Consider the following 17,454-nt stretch of genomic DNA (forward strand, 5'->3'; position numbering starts at 1 on the left):
TTGCCAACCAATTTTCTATCCATCGTAATACACTACCCCCAATCCCATGTGCTTTAATTTTACATGCGAATCTCTTATGTGGGACTTTGTCGAAAGCCTTCTGAAAGTCCAAATAAACCACATCCACTGGTTCCCCCTCATCAACTCTACTAGTTACATCCTTGAAGAATTCTACTAGATTTGTCAAGCATGATTTCCCCTTCGTAAATCCATGCTGACTGCCCAATTCTACCGCTGTTCTCTAAGTGCTCTGCTATAAAATCTTTGATAATGGACCTTAGAATGTTCCCCACTACTGACGTCAGGCTGACTGATCTATAATTTCCTGCTTTCTCTCTACCTCCCTTTTTAAATAGTGGGGTTACATTAGCTACCCTCCAATCTGTAGGAACTGTTCCAGAGTCTAGAGAATCTTGGAAGATGACCACCAATGCATCCACTAACTAGGGCCACTTCCTTAAGTATTCTGGGATGCATACCATCAGGCCCTGGGGATTTATCGGCCTTCAATCCCATCAATTTCCCCAACACCATTTTTCTACTAATACTGATTTCTTTCAGTTCCTCTCTCTCACTGAGCCCTGTGTTCCGCAACATTTCTGGTATGATATTTTTTTCCTCCTTTGTGAAGACAGAACCAAAGTATGCATTTAGTTGGTCAGCCATTTCTTTGTTCCGCATAATAAATTCCCCTGTTAATGACTGTAAGGGACCTAAATTTGTCTTCACCAATCTTTTTCTCTTCACATACCGATAGAAACTTTAACAGTCAGTTTTTATTTTACCCCCAAGCTTGCTCTCGTACTCTGTTTTCCCCTTCTTAATCAATCCCTTAGTCCTCCTTTGCTGAATTCTAAACTGTTCCCAATCGTCAGGTCTGTTGTTTTTCTGGCAAATTTATATGCCTCTTCCTTGGATCTAATGCTATCTCTAATTTCCCTTGTAAGCCATGGTTTGGCTACCTTTCCCGTTTTACTTTTGCAGACAGGGATAAACAATTGTTGCAGTTCATCCATGCGCTCTTTAAATGTTCGCCATTGCCTATCCACCGTTATCCCTGTAAGTAACGTTTCCCAATCTGTCATAGCCGACTCACGCCTCATACCTTCGTAGTTTCCTTTACTAAGATTCAGGACCCTAGTCTCAGAATCAACTACGTCACTCTCCATCTTGATGAAGAATTCTATCATATTATGGTCGCTCATCCCCGAGCGGTCTCGCACCACTAGATTGTCAATTATTCCTCTCTCATTACACAATACCCAGTCTAGGATGGCCTGTTCTCTCGTTGGTTCCTCAATGTATTGGTCCAGAAAACCATCCTGTATACACTCCAAGAATTCCTCCTCTATGGTATTGTGACTAATTTGATTTGCCCAATCTATATGTAGGTAGATACCCTAGCTATCTGATTATTATTCATGGATGAGACTGGCTGGTGAGAGTTAGTTAGCTGCAGGGAGCATCACAGCCAGGCTCAAATCTATCCTGCCTCGATGCCCTATCTCACGCTTCCCTCTCCCAAACAAAAATCACTGAAATCAATTTTAGTGCTTCTATCCCAGCTCAGGGTGAGATGAGCTAATTCAGCATAAGCTAGGAATCAAACCTGGGACTTGCTTGTATGTAGCGTGGCTCAGCTACAAACGCACGGATCCATCTGGGGAAACCTACCAAGACAAGTTAATGCCACTACAAAGAATAATCTTTATATCTTGATTGCAGATCATCTTTTTTAACCTCAATTAAACTTTATATGGAAAAGACTTCTGCCAAACAGTAGTTTTCAAGCTTTTCTCTGTGTCTTAGCAATAACAATTTTTAGATTTTGATTGATAAAGAGTGTTAAAAACTAAAAAAAAACTAACGTACTCAAGTTCTGCAGTGGCACAGATGGTGGAGTGCCTTCTTTCCAACCAAACAGATGGTTTCAGGACTGAATCCCAGGCCTGTCTGTCACTGGGAGCCTTCCTGCAACTACTTGGAAGAGAGTGTCACTGTCAACAGTGATGCTGATAGATGCACCAATTCGATCCAACAAAAACACACTTACTTTGAAGTGATCACCCATTGATGGTTGCTGTGGAGAAAACTGAGCCAGACCATCCCTCCTTCCCAGCTGAAGGAAGATGCGTAACAATATCTGGCAGCATTAAATAAGTATATGTTTTATATTATCTAAAAATGGCAGTCATGGAAGCAATGAGTTTTGCCTGTGGTCAGTAACCATTGCTCCCACCTGATAACAGGGGAATAAAATCTTTTGGGCCAAAATTTCTGTCTTCCAATTTTAGCAATAAGTAATTCTTGAGTAAAATTTGGTGGACTAATATAGAAAGAACTATTTGTTAAGCACTTTTGAGGCTCACTGGTAGTGCATATAGTAGAGTTCCTTGCTTCAAATCAAACAGATGGTCTTGGGACAGACTCCCTGGATTGCCCATCACTGGAGCCTCCCTGCAGCTGCTTGGAAGTGGTGGTGGCTATTTGTCTATGTTCAGTGGTGCTTTGACCATTATGATCATCCAAAATTAGATTAATAAACATTACTGAATGTTGTTGATTTATTTCTTCAGTGGGGCTTGTTAAGGGCATTAATGGATAGCATTCTGCAAATGCAAAATTGAGGTGAAAAGTGAGCATTTTACTCCAGATCATCCCAATGATAGTGAGCAAGCTGAGGAAGATATCGAAGTATTATCACAGAGATAGTAGCAACTCATAGATCCACTTAATTGCTTCGATACAGAACATCGTGCAGATTCTAAGGGAAGAGGAGAAAAACAAAACAAAAATGAAAAGCAATGGCCTGGAGTTTCCACGAGTTTGCACTGTATTTTTTTTCAGTGCAACTCGCCCGAAATCAGTAGACCACTGCAAAGAATTGCTGAATTTTTAAGCCCATATTTACATCCAGCACAAATTGAGTTTCTGGGATCTTTTGTGCTGGTTCAGAAAAAAAGTGCAAGAAGCTGGCCCCGCCCAGAAAACTGTCCTGACCCCAGATCAAATTAATCACCTCTGAGAGTTTGCACTATATCTGCTAGTTTGCAGACCAAGACCATTGACGAGGCCCTTAAGTTCAATAATTTTTATTGGAGAAAGTACACTGATAGGCACATTTTAAAACTTTTGATTTTTCTTAATTTACTAAGTAACTGATTACTTTACACCAATATAAATAGTAAATAGTAGTTATTTAAAATTGGGTTACTCACAGGTAGTGGATTAGACACTCCAACTAAAATTGCTTTTTTTTGTGAAAACCCATTTTCAGTTGCATTAATTTTTCTTTATTTTCTCATGGGGTGTGAGCATTACTGGCAAGGCCGGCATTTATTGCCCATCCATAATTGCCCTTGAGAAGGTGATGGTGAACCGCCTTCTTGAACCACTGCAGTTGTTGTGGTGTAGGTACACCCACAGTGCTGTTAAGGAGGGAGTTCCAGGATTTTGTCCCAGCGACAGTGAAGGAATGGTGATATAGTTCCAGGTTAGGATGGTGTGTCATTTGGAGGGAGACTTGCAGATGGTGGTGTTCCCATGCATCTGCTGCCCTTGATTTTCCAGGTGGCAGAGGTCACGGGTTTGGAAGGTGCTGTCAAAGGAGCTTTGGTGAGTTGCTGCAGTGCATCTTGTGAATAGTACAGACTCCTTTCACCTTGTCTCTGTGGTGGAGGGAGTGAATGTTTAAGGCGGTGGATGGGCGGCCAGTCAAGCAGGCTGCTTTGTCCTGGATGGTGTCGAGCTTCTTGAGTGTTGTTGGACCTGCACTCATCCAGGCAAGTGGAGTGTATTCCATCACACTCCTGCTTGTGCCTTGTAGATTGTGGACAGGCTTTGGGGACTCAGGAGATGAGTTGCTCTTGTAGCCACAGTATTTATATGGCCGGTCCGGTTAAGTTTCTGGTCAATGGTAACCCCCAGGATGTTGATAGTGTTGGATTCAGTGATGGTAATGTTGTTGAATGTCAAGGGGATTTGATTAGATTCTCTCTTGTTGGAGTTGGTCATCGCCTGGCAATTGTGTGGCATGAATTATTTGCCACTTATCAGACCAGACCTGAATATTATCCAGGTCTTGCCAGGAATGTAGTTAAGGACTACTTCAGTCTCTGAGGAGTTGCGAATGGTACTGAACACTGTGCAATCATCAGCGAACATCCCCACTTCTGACATGATGGAGGGAAGGTCATTGATGAAACAGCTGAAGATGGTTGAGCCTAGGACATTGCCCTGAAGAACTCCTGCAGTGATGTCCTGAAGCTCAGATGATTGGCCTCCAACAACCACAATCATCTTCCTTTGAGCTAGATATGACTCCAACCAGTGTCGAATTTTCCCCCAATTCCCATTGCCTTCAGTTTTATTAGGGCTCCTTAATGCTACACACAGTCAAATGCTGCCTTGGTGTCAAGGGCAGTCACTCTCACCTCACCTCTGGAATTCAGCTCTTTGGTGCACGTTTAGACCAAGGCTGTAATGAGGTCTGGAACTGAGTAGCGCTGTGTTCATAAAACAGCACCAGGTTACCACTCTTATATACCAATGACTATGATTTTTTTTAAAGCAAAATTCCTCAAAAAGATTTCCTGGAATTTGCAGAATAGTGAAACTGGCAGCACTCGATCTTGTTGCTGGTTAAAACTGACAGCAACTTCTGATGTCCACACATGTGTAGTTAAAAGTGGACGTCGGAAGTTGCTGTCAGTGATACCCTGCTCCTCCACAGGGTGCTGTTGAAGTCTTTGCAAAAACAGAATCAGTGATGTGACGAGAACTTTAACTTTTTACGCACTATTTTTGATGTATAAACCAATGTGTTGAATGAGATGTGATTGCATTTTTAATGACATGCTATGTCATAATTACTGCTGAACAACCTCTCTGACCCCGAAAAAATAATTTTACATGTGTGGAGTGTCATTCCCTTAGAAGAACTTCTTAAAATCCATGATTTTTAAAATAAAGAATAATATAAAAAATTCATCCACAAACATTCACTCCCTCCATTACTGATGGACAATGGCAGCAGTGTGTATCATCTCCAAGATGCACTGCAGCAACGCACCAAGGTTCCTTCGACAGCACCTTCCAAACCCGCAACTTCAACCACCTAGAAAGACAAGGGTAGCAAATGCTTGGGAACACCACCACCTGCAAATCCCCCTCCAAGTTACACAACATCCTGACCTGGAACTATATCACTGTTCCTTCACTGCCACTGGGCCAATATCCTGGAACTCCCTTCCTAACAGCACTGTGGGTGTACCTACCCCACATGGACTGCAGCGGTTTACCATCACCTTCTCGAGGGCAATTTGGGATGGGCAATAAATGCTGGCTTAGCCATCAATGCCCACATCCCGTGAACGAATAAAAAAAAATTATTTTATTTTCAGCTTCGACCTGAATCCCATGCATACATTCAAAGCTTTATTTTGCTTTCTGTAAAATGATTAAAAAGTGAAACATAATCCATATTTTTTACTTCCTGGTTTGCGGTCGGTGAGAATTCTTCAATCTGATTGGCTGCTCAGGTTGCTTGCTGACTTCATTTTTCCTGGATGCCACAGATCCCCTACAGATGGCGCCAAATTGACTGTCATGCCAGAATAGGGGAAAATCAATGGTCCAGAGCCTATTATATCCTTGTGGGCAGCTTTTTTCAAGGTCAGCAGTAAGCATTGTCCTTTCACCACTGATTCCAAAATCCAGGACAATATATTCTCAAATGCTGCCCGATTGCACTGGTTTGGCGATATGCAAAAGCAAAACAGCTTCTCAAAACTAGTGCAATTTTGCGTGCAGTTTGCTTCTGGATTGCCAATTGCGCTTAAGGTCAAAACTCTACCCCATAAGCTAATTAGCAAATTGATAATTTTATTGTACCTTGGAGAAAAGCACAGCTAGCACTAAAATGGTTTGAATGTTCTAAACCAGGATGCCAACACAGACTATATGGGATTTATTTTCTTGGGACAGTTTGGAATGTCTTTTCCCCCCCCAACCCACCCCATAATTGTTTTTGTGTACGCTCATCAAGGTATGTTAGATCTGGGGAATTACTCATTACTCAGAGGCTAGGAATCCTGCTGTGAGTAACTCATCTACTGACTCCCCAAAGTCTGTCCACCATCTACAAGGCACAAGTCAAGAGTGTGATGGAATACACTCCACTTGCCTGGATGGCTGCATCTCCAACAACACTCAAGAAACTCGGCACCATCCAGGACAAAGCTGCCTGCTTGACTGGCACCCCATCCACAAATATTCACTCCCTCCACCACGGACGCACAGTGGCAGCAGTGTGTACCATCTACAAGATGCACTGTAGCTGTGCACAAAGGCTCCTTAGACAGCACCTTCCAAGCCTGTGACTTCTACCAACTAGAAGGACGAGGGCAGCAAATGCATGGGAGCACCATCACCTGCAAGTTCCCCTCCAAGTCACACACCATCCTGACTTGGAACTATATCACCGTTCCTTCACTGTCGTTGGGTCAAAATCCTGGAACTCCCTTCCTAATAGCACTGTGGGTGTACCTACCTCACGTGGACTGCAGCAGTTCAAGAATGCAACTCACCACCACCTTCTCAAGGGCAATTAGGGATGGCCATAAATGCTAGTTTAGCCAGCGAAGCCCACATACCACGAATGAATAAAAAAAAAATCAAGTACCTTATGTTTTCATTCTGGGTGACCCAGATTGACCCCCACGTGTAAAGCTTCTTTAGGGGGGCATAAGATTTGTTTTATTAGATTCCTGATGATGATCAGCTGGTTTGAATGCCATCAACTAGGATTCAATCCCGTAATCTTATTCCTGCAAGGGTTGGGCAGGGTGGGGAAGGAAATAAACCTCATATGCTTGTACTGATACAACACTAATTTCATACCTTTTTCCATTTTTATTTGCAAAATACCTGTTAAGTGGAAATTAGTTGGAAAACAAACCATCTGTCTGCCGAATGTGCTGTTTTCTTTTCCTGCACATAATGCCATGACTGGAGTTAAGTAGGTGCCAGGTCTAAACTATTCAACCAACAAGCAGTTTTTGCAACCAGTTGGTAATACTGTTTGGCTCTATTTTCTTAAGATTTATACAACTTTGTAGTCCTAATGGTGTGTGACATCCTGTTCAGAAATATACCGATCTGGGGAGTTTGTTACAGTAATTCCTTTGTCATAATTATATTTTGCAGCCACACGAAAACAACAATTAAAAGCACTTTGGACAGTCTGGGATATGTTTAATGATATACTTTTTTTAACAACATTTTAGAAAGGAAGATAATACCTACTGAATTCACCAAGCAAGCTACACAATACTAGCTGAACTTTCATGGCCTTAGATTAATAGTGCTGTAGCTTCTGGGTCATAAGTTTGTAGGTTAATTACAAATTCAGGCTGACACTTTAAAGCAGCATAGAATGTTTAAGGCACAGAAAGAGGCCACTTGGCCCATTGAACACTTATAGAGATTTAAACCAGCGTGGCTTAGAATGTATAATTGTAATATTATATTTATATTTAATCTTTTTGTTCACATTCAAGTTTTCATGCTTTGCAAACAGTATAAAAACAATATAAATAGAAAGACTTACATTTATATAGTGCCTTTCACAACCACAGAACATCCCAAAGTGTTTTACAACCAATGTAGTACTTTTGGAGTGTGGCCACTGTTGTAATTTAGGAAACATGGCAGCTAATGTGTGCACAGCAAGCTCCCACAAACAGCAATGTGATAATGACCAGATAATCTGTTTTTGTGATGTTCATTGAGGGTTAAAAATTGGTCAGAATACTGGGAATAATTCCCCTGCTCTTCTTCAAAATAGTACCACAATATCTTTTATGTCTATCTCGGAGGGAGGACAGAGCCTCCGTTTAATGTCTCACCCAATAGGTGGCACCTCCAACAGTGAACTGTTGAACTGGAGTGTCAGCCTTGATTTTTATGCTTGAGCCTTGGAGTGGGACTTGAACCCACAATTTTCCTGACCCAGAGTCAAGAGTGCTCCCAACGGAGCCATAACTGACACACGCATGTGTTTATTAATGTTTCTACAATTTATCTTCATTTATCCATGCTGATATTGCATGAACACTTACTGCATTTGCATCTAAATTCCACTGTTCACTATTTTAACTGAGATACTGACATGTTTTCAAATGGTGCTTGTCTGTTAAAATAACAAAAAAAATAGAAATATATTAAACATTTGTACAATTTCCAAGTCATTTGTTACAACATCTAGAAAGGAATTTTATCCAGTAATTTCTTCCAGACCTGCTATGTGCCTAGTTTGTCAGAATGAGGTAGCAATCAGGTATAGTTTCCTGTTGCTTCCACTGTAAACCCAAGAGTTTAAGTTTTAGGCAGAGTAATACTCTCAAACCTTTGCCTTAAAAACTTAAAAAAATTCCTTTGCCTTTACATATTAGCGGATTTACGGACAAAAGGATTTTGTTTAAATTCTAGGAGGCCAAAATGTACCTGGTGACATTAGAGTTGCAGCAGATGAGTTGCACCCAACCATTTCATGATGCCAAAGGAACTGAAAAGCCTCCAGAGCACCAGATTGAATTTAGTCAACACCTCCACTGTTTCTGATTTGTCACACTACTGGATGAGCAGCAATGTCCTCCAACTAAATATTGGGAAGACCTTTGTCTTTGTTCTCTACCACTAACTCTGTTCCCTAGCCAACGACTCTATCCCACTCCCTGGCTATTGTCTTGGGCTGATCCAGTTTGTTTGCAATCATTTGGTGTCGTATTTGATCCCAAGATGATCTTCCGACCACTTATCCGCCCCATTACCATCTTTTTGCACCTCTGTAACATCACCCCACTCTGCGCCTGCCTTAACTCATCTACTGATGAAACCCTCATCCATACTTTTGTTACCTCTAAACTTGGCTATTCCAATGCTCTTCTGGATGGCCTCCCATCCTCCACCACTCAAAAACCTGAGCTCATCCAAAAGTCTGCCACCCATTTCCTACCTCGCACCAGTCCTGTTCATCCATCATTCATCTGCTCGTTGACCTACATTGGCTCCCAGAGTGGCCATGCCTCAATTTTAAAATTCTCACCCTCATCTTCAAATCTCTGTATGGCCTCATACCTCCCATCTCTGTAACTTCCTTCTGCCCTACAATCTCTTGAAATCTCTGCACTCCTTTAATTCTGGCCTCTTGCACAACCACAGTTTTAATTGCTGTACCATTGGTGGCCGTGCCTTCAGCTGCCAAGGCCTTACGCTCTGGAATACCCTCCCTAAACTTCTCTGCCTTATTATCTCTCTTCCTTTAAGACTCTCCTCAAAAACATAACTCTTTGCCCAAGATTTTGGTGATCTGTCCTAATATCTCCTTATGTGGCTAAGTGTCAAAACTTTGTTTGATAACATTTCTGTGACGTTTTGCTACATTAAAGGCACTATATAAATGCAAGTTGTTATCAATATAGCGTGACAGTATGTCCGGGAGAGTTGAATTCAGGGGCAAGACCGAATTAGATTGGTCTGAGAGGTGAATGATTATTCGTTCTGGGATGTGAGCAGCACTGGCAAGGCCAGCATTTATTACCCATCCCTAATTGCCCTTGAACAGATAGTAGTGAGCTGCCTACAAATGACGCCATTTCAGAGTGGGTCTGGAATCACATGTAGGCCAGACCAGGTAAGGACAGCAGATTTCTTCCCCTGAAGGGCAGTAGTAAACCAGATGGGTTTTTAATGACAATCCGGTAGTTTATTAATAAGACTAGCATTTTATTCCAGATTTATTATTAATGGAATTTAAATTCCCCCAATTATCATGGTGGGATTTGAACTCCCATCTCCAGAGTATGGCTCTAGGTCTTGGTATTACTAATTCAGTAATGTTATCACTATGCTATCATCCCCTTATAACTTTTCTCATTTGACCAAAGACATTAGTTGGAGGGCTTTGACTTTGTAGGTAGGTTGCATTACCATGTTCAAGTCGAAGATGACAACAAAATCTAAAAAAGGTTTATCGTGCGGTTGAGTTGTTTTAAAATAATTGCTTCTGATTTTTTCTGGGAGTCTTTAGGACCAGATGACGTTGATGCACTTTATTGTTGGGCCGCTGTGCTATCCAGACTTGAGTGAACTCTTAATTTTAAGGAGTGATATTTAAACTGCAACTTGTAAGTCATCTTTGTGGTCATTTAGACCATCTCATTCCCCATGTTAGATGTATCTAAGACATGGCTTGTAAGCTCCTACTTATCGGATCTTTGAAGCCCTGACACCAATATTTCCTCCTTGCATGCTTAAGTATGCAAGTTTTTTGTGCTTTTTGCTTTGTTTTTTGTCAGCTTTCATGGCCTGGAGCAATGGTGAAGACTCTTGCCTCAGTGGATTTAGAGCAACAAGGAAGGAGCCTTTTTCCACCAATTAAGAAAAACTTGACAAATCCTCCAGGCCTATGAGGTTTAAAAAGCTTCTTCATCCCTTTGAAACTTTGGCAGGCAGACATCCATATATAAGAATGTGGAGGCAAATGCAAAAGTGATGCCAATCACAGACCTGCTAGGAAGTGAAGAGAGGTAATGTAAAGCTGTGAGACAGAAAGTAGAGAAGGCCAACAGCAAAAAGGTGAGCAAAAAGTTGGTATCCAGCCTAGTTTTGTATGGAAGTTTCAAATTTTGTGTGTAATGGGTTGCAGTTTTGTGGATCAGAGTTTGATTTTTGTCACACATACTTGTTTCATTTTTGTTCAGATATAGATGTCTGATTTGAATGTCAATGGGAAGTAGTACACATGGTATTGCCAAATCAAATCCTGTATTCTGTTTACATGTTTATGAGTCACAGTCCAATAAATGTGGAACTGTTTTATTCAAAGAGAGTGGCTGCATTGGAGATGGTGTTTAATCCTGATTCTGTCTGACTCAAAAGCACGCATGGGGATCTTCAATCCTAAATTCCAGTAGTCAGTTATCCAAGGGAAGTGATGCCATCTTTGTAGAAAACATTTTGTTACTGTACAGCAACACTGATACTCGTAAATCAAGAAATACAGACAAAATATAGAATTGTAGAGGCAGTGAACACAATGCGCAGTGTACACAATGCAGAGGGACAGATATCTGACAGCTTTATGATGGATCCAAGGATCATTCCACCAGCGCCTTGGGGTTTGTGGACACCAGTTTGAAAACCATGTACCATACAGGAGTTGCCTAGCAGCAGAAGAGGAATGGCTTGAATAATATGTTCTTATTTGTCCTCATGACAAGATATCTAGGCATTTCAAAGCCTCCTAGTAATTAAAATTAGGGCATGTTAGGAAGGTTTCATTTTTTTATTTGTTCTGACTGGGTGAATGATGTGGCAGGGCTTCATTTGTTGCCCATTCCTAGTTGTCCAGAGAAGGTGATGGATTTTCTCAGTGAACAGTGTGATGTTGGATATTGAGTCTAGTAATAGGGGCACAGATCAAGTGGACTGCTCTTGAATGTTCAAATCTATCCAGGATACAGCCAGATGAATGGTAAGTATCCCATCACACTCCTGACTTAAGCCTTGTAGCTTATGACAAGGCTTTGAAGGATTAAGAGATGACCACTTGTTGCAGAGTACCCAGTCTCTGCTCTGATCTTGTAGCCACATAGTTGATGTAACCAGTTGAGGCCTTGCCACATTATTCACACAGTGAGAACAAATAAAAAATAAGCCTTCCTAACATTCCCCAAGATGTTTATGGTGCTGTTGAAGGTCAGAGGAAGATGTGTTAGCCTTTTTCTTGTTGGAGACGGTCATTACCTGCCATTTACGTGGTATGAATGTTGTACCCCAAACTTTTATGTTGCCCAGTTCCTGATGTATGTTGGCACCAAAGGTCATCTTAATGTCTGCCACCCTCTATTGGACAAAGCTGAAGGCTTACTTTAAGTGCAAATTCAGTTATTTCCCATTTGCTTTCTAAATGAAAAGATGTTTGTCATTTTGGGGAACAAAAATCTATTAAGTCAAATACCATTTTTGCCTTTGTGCCAAATTTTGTGATATTATGAACTTTTGTAATGAAAGTGATTTTCCACTCTGTGCTAATAAACAGAATGGGAAAGGGGTAAAACTAACCCTTTTGATCTGGGCGATACACACTAAAATTTGTTATTTGATTGTTCACTAATCCTGGAGTGTGCAATAAGTTCTCTTTGATTAATGGTCACCTGATAAGTCTATGTATCCATTGGGGATATTGAATACTTTCTATTGAACTCATCCGAATTACAGGCATAAGTGATGGTGGACCATCCATCGGGTGTTTATGTTTAGAGATACAGCACTGAAACAGGCCCTTTGGCCCACCGAGTCTGTGCCGACCATCAACCACCCTTTTATACTAATCCTACACTAATCCCATATTCCTACCACATCCCCACCCGCCCCTATATGTCCCTACCAACTACCTATACTATGGGTAATTTATAATGGCCAATTCACCTACCAACCTGCAAGTCTTTTGGCTTGTGGGAGGAAACCGGAGCACCCGGAGAAAACCCACGCAGACACAGGGAGAACTTGCAAACTCCACACAGGCAGTACCCAGAATTGAACCCGGGTCGCTGGAGCTGTGAGGCTGCGGTGCTAACCACTGTGCCGCCCTAAAACATGAATGATTGAAGAAGCAATTTGCTCAGGCTGCCATTTACTGAGTAGCTTGTGATAGTAGTCTGTCTTTTGTTATAAAACTCCAAAGCACGTATGGATGATAGAGGTGGACATTCTAAAGTGACTCGTACCTGTGGCAAGGATGAAGGAAATCTTTTTTTTCAGAAGAGCTGAGCTCAACAGCTGTATTTGAAGTAGGATTTCAACAACTCTAATTTTGGATTTATAACCGTAATCATCAAGTGCTTCAGATGCCACTGAGATCAAAATCATTAATACAAAAGCAAAATACTGTGGATGCTGGAAATCTGAAATAAAAACAGAAAATGCTGGAAATACTCAGCAGGTCAGGCAGCATCTGTGGAGAGAGAAACCGTGTTAACGTTTCAGGTCTGTGACCTTTCATTAGAATGCATCAGAAAACAGTTCACTCAGTTCTGATGAAAGGTCACAGACCTGAAGCATTAGTGCTGTTTCTCTCACCAGTGGTGCTGCCAGACCTGCTGAGTATTTCCAGCATTTTCTGAGATCAAAATCATGTCTGGGTGAGTGAATTATAATCAGGGATGTGGCGTCAAAATTATGGCATGAATTGGAATTGTAAATGTTAAAGATTTACTATCACGGAGACAAAGTTACTGCAGTTGATTTTAGTTTTAGAGATACAGCACTGAAACAGGCCCTTCGGCCCACCGAGTCTGTGCCGACCATCAAACACCCATTTATACTAATCCTACACTAATTCCATATTCCTACCACATCCCCACCTGTCCCTATATATTTCCCTACCACCTACCTATACTAGTGGCAATTTACAATGGCCAATTTACCTCTCAACCTGCAAGTCTTTGGCATGTGGGAGGAAACCGGAGCAGCCGGAGAAAACCCACGCAGACACAGGAAGAACTTGCAAACTCCACACAGGCAGTACCCAGAATTGAACTTGGGTTGCTGGAGCTGTGAGGCTGCGGTGCTAACCACTGCTGTGATGCTGATATATTGATTGAAGTGTTGATATAACTGCTGTTTTAGAATAACCACTTATCCTATTCCATGGCGCTTCAACAATTGATCAAGTCCCACAACTATATGGCTTATATTCAGTAAATGAGGCCCAAATTAGACTGGGTTAAAGGATCTATTTATCTTTACATTAAATTGGAGAATTCTTGAGTTTACATCAGCTCCAAGTCATAGAATTACATGGAATTTACAACACACAAACAGGTCATTCAGCCCAAGGGACTATACTGTTGCTAATGCTCCACTATTTATTGAATGTCATCCTGCCTATATATCCTTCTATTTGTTCATCCAAATATTGATCATCAAACAATATTAAGGTAGCTGCTCAGGCCACCAAGTGTTATGTGTACTTTGTGTATGTGTGTGTTAAAGAGTTATGGGATGGCTTGCTGCAGCTTTTTCTGTAAAAATATTGCTTTACAAGCCCCTGAATTAAGCTTTTTTGCCTCTCCCACAATAATAACTACAGCTAGTAATTGTCTTGGCATGTTGCTTGTACCACTGGATTCCGTTGAGTCTCCAGCAGACCTGATTGAGGTGTACAAAATCATGAGAGGTATGGACAGGGTGGATAGCAAGAGGCTTTTTCCCAGAGTGGGGGATTCAATTACTAGAGGACACGAGTTCAAAGTGAAAGGGGAAAAGTTTAGGGGGGATATGCGTGGAAAGTTCTTTACGCAGAGGGTGGTGGGTGCCTGGAACGCGTTGCCAGCGGAGGTGGTAGATGCAGGCACGATGGCGTCTTTTAAGATGTATCTAGACAGATACATGAATGGGCAGGAAGAAAAGAGATACAGACCCTTAGAAAATAGGCGACATGTTTAGATAGAGGATCTGGATCGGCGCAGGCTTGGAGGGCCGAAGGGCCTGTTCCTGTGCTGTAATTTTCTTTGTTCTTTGTATATCTCACTCTGAGTACCTAATATTCCTGAGGAGGGGTGCGGGTGGGGGGGGGGGGTGGGGGTAGGAGGTGGGGGGGGGGGGAGAGAAGGGAAGGGAGGGGTGGGGGGTGTAAGGGAGGGGTGGTGGTGTGGGAGGGCAAGGGATGGGTGGGGGTGTAGGTGGGGAGAAGGGGCGTGGGGGGTGTAGGAGGGAGGTGTGGGGGGGGGGGTGTTGGGAGGGGATGTTGGAGGGAATGGGTGGGAGGTGTGGTGGGTGTAGGAGAGGGGTGGAGGGGAGGGGAGGTGGGAGGTGTAGGAAGGGAGGAGAGGGGTGGGGGGTGCAGGAGGGGCAACGCGTGTAAGAGTGAAGGGGGTGTGGGTCTGGAGGAGGGGAAGGTTTTAATATCACAGCGTTTGCAGACCTTTAATTCTTTTAACACGCTGAATTTCCCCCGCTCCAAGCAGACTAGCTCCCCCCCGCCCACCGCTGTCCCCTATCACTAGGGGAATGTGAAGGGACTGCTCGAACCGGGTAGAGAGGGGGCGCGCGCGGTCTGACTGGGGGGGGGGGGAGGGGCGTCACGCGCGCTGCACGCCCACCAACTGCCAGAGGAGGCTGCGCTTCTCCGGAAAAACCGCCGCCTGCAGTTGAGTTCAGTGAGCGCTGATAGTGAGGAGCTGAGCTGTGGAGCGGCAGCAAAGGAACATCCCCCTCCAGCTTCCCCACAGAAAAAGAGAAAGAGATCCATGTTGTGAACTGCAGCCACAATTATGTGTCACCCTTGGCCCTGCATTGGTTTGAGGACGAGGAGCTGCTGAAGCACCTTTTCTTTTTTCGTTTTCTCTTTCCCTGGGATCTTACTGCTTGCGGGATTGTATTTTTTCCCCTCTCTTGAAATATGCTGTTACTCTGAGAGCAGGCGAGAGGCAGCCTTGTCAGTATGTGCAGCCACTGCTGTAAATCTACACCAGGTTCCCAGCCAACCTCTTGATGCTCTCTACATTTCTGCTTTACAAATATGATGAAATGGCAGCCCCGGAAGAAGGTGAGAGAGACTTTGAGAGAGAGAAAGATAATCATATCAAATTCCAGTTTGCCAAGGCGTGTAACAGTGTCTGTCACTTTTCCCAAAGCAAGGATGCCATTGGAATGTGCTTTGCCTTTTCATTTAATGATGACATGCCACTCTTAATGATTTACAAGTCTGTGATCTGCTGCTGCAGAAAAAAAACTTTACCTTTTTGTTTTTTTCCCCGTGGTGAAAATAACCAGGTGTGCAGCATTTAAACAGCCTTGGCATCGCTGGGTTCATTGCTGTTTGCTGTGCTGTCCCATTCACATACTTAATGTGTGCAAAATCAATATTTGCAATTCCTTCTACTGCACACACACATCCAGCCAGTTGATCGTACTGTACTAATTAATTATTGTGGGATGTGATTTATGTCATATTGATATATATCGAGATGTCATGTTGAGTACGTATAAACTGTACATGCCAAAGTGACTAGAAACACATGTGGGTGGAAAAAAAACTGTGCAGTTGTGCTGAGTGTTGCCATGAGGGTTGTGTGGAAATGTTGTTTCCTGTCTCGCCAAACTACGAATGGGATTGTCGTGTTCTATTTATGTGTAGTTTCTCAAAATTTTCAACCTTTTTAACATCGTACCGTTCTCAGTTTGAAATATTGTAAATGGGTGTGACATGCAATCGGATTGTGAGTCGGGAAGGAGATTTATGTGATAATTTCGTACGATATGTTTTTTCTAAAACGAATTACCATAGAAAATCGACATTTTACAGGACGTTGGAATATCTTGCACATCAGGCTGCGGTGGCGCTTGCCTTTCCAGAAATTGATATATTGCGAGTTATGTACGGGTCCCACTGGGGGGCGTAATGAAGTTTTTAAACCAGGGTCGACAAAAGTACAGCAATCCTTTTTTACATATAAATTTTAAATAGATGTATTATTACTTAAAAGGTTTAATTACAAAGATGTGATCCATTGAAAGATATTGTGTGGGGTGGGGGGAGTGTCAGATGGCCCACATTACATATTCTGTTATTAAATTTTAGCAGTAATTTGCTCTGGATGTTAATGTTTTGGGATGGAAATCTAACAAAATTTGGCAACCATTGTTAAAACAGATGTTAGATAATCCGCAGTGTTTGATTATGGGCACAGTTTGTGTTTGTATTAGTTGTGGTGGTGGTGGGGGGTTAATTGCACAAAAGACATTTTGACTAATTCTATACATTAACAAAAGGTACCAGAAAACAAAGTTATTTCCTTCCCCAATTTGGAAGGCTTTTTCTGTGTTTGTTCATTGAACCATTGGTTTAGCAGATTGTGCCTTCAACAAATGGCACAATGTTTCTCTATGTAATTCTAGAGGATATGATAAAATTTGAACTTGTCAATTAGGGGAAATGAGTATGAATTATGGTGAGAATTGGACAGAGGGTGGAAATGTCCTTCACTCAGTATCCTAAGCATTCAGTAGATTAATAATGATTTGCTGGCCTCTTTCTTTCCATTCTTATCCCAACATTAAAATATCTTGGTAGTAAGGGTTTTATAAATTCTTGGCATGATTTGCAGCTTTCAAGCATCATAACTATGGCATATTGCCCACGGAACGCTGTTGATGCTGTTGTATTGTGTTTTTTTGAAAAAGGAAAGGTGCCCCAAAGAGTTGAGATCAGAAGGTTAAAGTGTGACATATTTAATAGAGATCAGCTGTTTAGAAAGGTCTGCTATGTTTACTATGGGGGAATTGTTCAGTGGGAAATGGCTGGATGCTCAAGTATTCAGGTTCAGACCATGTTATTGAAAAGGGCTCCTGGGAGTGAGGAGGTGCTGAGCTGAAATTTACGATGCC

At 42.2% G+C, this 17,454-nt stretch overlaps 1 protein-coding gene across 4 annotated transcripts in view; it reads left to right on the forward strand.

Annotated features, from left to right (window-relative positions):
- The window catches only part of ttc28 (tetratricopeptide repeat domain 28), an 825,016-nt gene that overhangs the window by 228,182 nt on the left and 579,380 nt on the right, over positions 1 to 17,454 (forward strand). Inside the window, exon 1 of one of the 4 annotated variants that reach the window (XR_010977252.1) lies at positions 15,265 to 15,613. The exons of the other annotated variants lie outside the window; for them this stretch is intronic. The gene's annotated coding sequence lies outside the window, so the exon portion shown is untranslated. Of the gene's footprint in view, positions 1 to 15,264; positions 15,614 to 17,454 lie in introns of those variants that run through there. 4 annotated transcript variants of the gene reach the window in all.

This window comes from Heterodontus francisci, chromosome 23 (assembly GCF_036365525.1).
Source record: "Heterodontus francisci isolate sHetFra1 chromosome 23, sHetFra1.hap1, whole genome shotgun sequence".
Taxonomy (NCBI): domain Eukaryota; kingdom Metazoa; phylum Chordata; class Chondrichthyes; order Heterodontiformes; family Heterodontidae; genus Heterodontus; species Heterodontus francisci.